At 33.9% G+C, this 3500-nt stretch overlaps 1 non-coding gene across 1 annotated transcript; it reads left to right on the top strand.

The window, feature by feature from the left end:
* The first annotated feature begins 2285 nt into the window (after positions 1-2285).
* LOC123232650 lies at positions 2286-2392 on the top strand. Its single transcript, XR_006505178.1, has one exon. It is a non-coding gene; the product is annotated as a U6 spliceosomal RNA (small nuclear RNA).
* Positions 2393-3500: the final 1108 nt, after the last annotated feature.

Here is a 3500-nt window from a genome sequence, read left to right as displayed (position 1 = left end):
CAAGGTATTTTGAATACCCTTTGGCTCAGTGACATCAAAACTATGTCTAAATTCCAGAGATCAAAGAAAAAAGGAAAAGTACCCATACATAAAAATATTTATAGCAGCTCTTTTTGTGGTAACAAGAACTGGAAATTAAATGGGTATTTATAATTTGGAGAATGACTGAACAAATGATTGTCATGAAAATCTGTATGTCATAAAAATGATGGAAAAGATAGTGTCAGTGAAACTTACAAAGACATAAACTGCTGCAAAGTAGAACATGCAAAACAAGGATAATGTATACAATATTACTATAATAGAAACAAACAATTTTAAAGGACTTAAGAATTTAGATGAACACAATAATAATTAAACCTACCTCAATAAGAATGATAAAATTCTGGCAGAAAAATATTTATACTCAGGGAATAAAATCAGACATCTTCTATATTTATCCTTTATCTTTATATGTATCTGTATCTCTATCAATCAATGGATATTAATATGAATAGATAGATCTATATATACTTCTATACCTATTGATTTTCTAGCCTAACTCTATAGCAGTGATTCCCAAAGTGGGTGTCACCGCCCCCTCGTGGGTGCTGCAGTGATCCTGGGAGGTGGTAATGGCCACAGGTGCATTTATCTTTCCTATTAATTGCTATTAAAACAGAAAAAATTTTACTTAGCCCCCTGGATATTAATTTTTAAAATATTTTTTTCTGGAAATGGGGTGGTAGGCCAAAAAAAATTTGGGAACCACTGCTCTATAGCTATCTCTAATTATTTCTATTTTAATGTAGGCAATACTGGAATTTTTTTCCCCTTAACTATATATACTTATTGCAAGAGTTCTCTTTTTCCAGCAGTAGGAGAAAGGGGAAAATATTTTTATTAATTGAAAAAAACTTTTAGGTGTTTTTACAGAAAATCATGCGGAGTTCTTTAATGCTTATTAAAGTGGCAACTTCCTTTGAGAAATCATTTCTAATAATGATATCTTCAAGTTACTTTCTTGAACCAAGCAAAATAAATAAAACAATGAAGTCAAAATATATTTTTTAGATAATTTGATTTTGAGAACTTTGTGGACTTTGAAGCCAACAGAGAGGGAGCTAAACCATTTTCCACTTGGATGAAGAAGTTTGTTTATTCCTCTTAGGTTCAGTTAGAGCTCCTAGAACTACATGATTTTCCCAGCCTCTATAAACATTAGGAGGAGTAGAACTGAATGAAACTGAAAAGATCTTTTAATGACCCCAAGCTTCTTGCAGGAACATGACCTATATTTTTCAATGATAATAATTTTTCATTTGTTGTTATATGACTATGAGACATTGAACAGTCTAAAGCAGCTTTGGCAAAATATTGGCATGTGTGCTGAGCTGGCACTGGGGGACCTTCTCCATTCATCCTCTTTTCAATGCTGAAGAACATTTTTGCATGCACCACCCCTCTGTCCAGCCTCCCAAAGTGAGCACTTCCTCCCTCCCCTCTCTGGAGTCATTTGGGGCACTTGTAGGCAACTGAAAGTTGCAGTTTGGGCACACGAACTTGAAAACCTTTGCCAATGCTGGTCTAAAGACTAGAAAATGAGTAGGACTCAGAGGGCAATAAAGGGGTCATTTAATAGGTATGAGCATTTGTAACAAATAAGAAAAAAAATTAAAAACAACAGGACTAAAGTATGTCATCAGGAAAACATATTTTAGAGAAAGGATATCAACTAGTCATTTGGCAAGGCCTGGGGAAAAGAGATGAATAGCCCTAATGTTCTATTTATGGACTGCAAAAGCAAAGAAAACCTCTCATAGGTGAATCCTTCTTATAATACTTCTGGAAGGTCATGGATGAGAATCATATAAGATGTGCAGATATGAATAGATCACAATATATATTATTTATATTCAGCTGACATCACTGTCATACAAGTAATGAATATTTTGAGTGCAAATGGTGAACTTTCTACAAATTTGCTTCCCTTTAATAACACATTTCCTTTTGTCCAAAATCAGGTATTATAAAAACCAGTGCAGATTCTGGGTCAATTAAACTTTAATTCTCAAAGAAATTTGAATAGAAGCACCAATATGTTTGTGTGAAATAAAATTGAAGATTATCTAATGAAATTCCTTGATATTCTATACCCATGCCTATTGGAATTGACAAAATATCATGATTGTGTATACTTTCTTTTGGAAAGCACAAGAGATTTCAAGTCTCAAAATCTAAATGAACCTGCTAGAAGCTCTGGGAGGTGGCTGAGAGCAGTAAATAAATATTTAAAGACTATTAGGGTGCTTGCTTCGGCAGCACATATACTAAAATTGGAATGATACAGAGAAGATTAGCATGGCCCCTGTGCAAGGATGACACACAAATTCATGAAGCATTCCATAAAATTACAAAAGTTCATTGAAGGAAATGCATGTCAGAAATTGTGTTATCACATGAAATAACCGTAAGGTTGTTCAAACTTATATGCCAGAAAAATGGGCTGGTTTCTAGTTTGGCATCTCAGTAGGAATGCATTTTTAAGTTTCCATTTTATTTATAAATATTTTGTCCTGGTAGCAGTCACCCTGTTGTCAATTTTCTTTGAATTGTAGAATACTAACAATTTCCCTTTTCTAGTTTAGATTTCTTTATAAACAAAACAAAAAAAAATAAAGACTATTAGGTCACATCATCAACTCATGGTAAGTTAAACTTAAACCAGACATTTGTCCATAGTCAGCTCCGAATTAGGAAGCTGATATATGGCCTGTTCCATTTCTTTCTTTAAGGCACTCTTATTTAGATATTCTATTTCTTTCTTTGTATAAGATTAAAATTAATGTACTATACTTTAAGTATTATATTTTATAAGTTTATTATTTGACAAAATAGAACCACATGATTACATTTTCTACCTGCTCAAAATGCCTGCTCTGCCAAAGCACTGACAGGAAGGAAAAGAGAGCTAGACAAGAAACTCCACCCAATTTATATCCTGTCTACATCAGCCTGTAACTACAGGAAATGAGTGTGGTTCTGGGAATCATAGTTTTTGCTGGATCACAGTTTTCCTAGGAATCATAGTTTTTAGGGTAACAGATTCTAATTTCACATTTGTTAGTCTAGACCAGTGGTTCCCAAACTTTTTTGGCCTACCGCCCCCTTTCCAGAAAAAATATTACTTAGCGCCCCCTGTCACATACTGTCACCACCCCCTTACAGTTATTCACTGCCCCCGAATGCACCTGTGACCATCACTGCTTCCCTGGATCTCTGCAGCACCCACCAGGGGGCGGTGGCACCCACTTTGGGAATCACTGGTCTAGAAAATTTATATTTGTGTAAGTACTCTTCCAATTCACTTAAATTGTTAAATTTGTTCATATATAATTGGACAAAATTTGATACTAATGATTGGTTTTCTTCTTTCTCTTTTTTAATCATATTAACCAACCATTTATTTATTTTGATTTTCCCCATAAAACCAACTCCTAGTTTAATTTATTAATTCAATA

Source organism: Gracilinanus agilis, chromosome 1 (genome assembly GCF_016433145.1).
Source record: "Gracilinanus agilis isolate LMUSP501 chromosome 1, AgileGrace, whole genome shotgun sequence".
Taxonomy (NCBI): domain Eukaryota; kingdom Metazoa; phylum Chordata; class Mammalia; order Didelphimorphia; family Didelphidae; genus Gracilinanus; species Gracilinanus agilis.
This window is presented reverse-complemented; position numbering and strand designations above follow the sequence as displayed.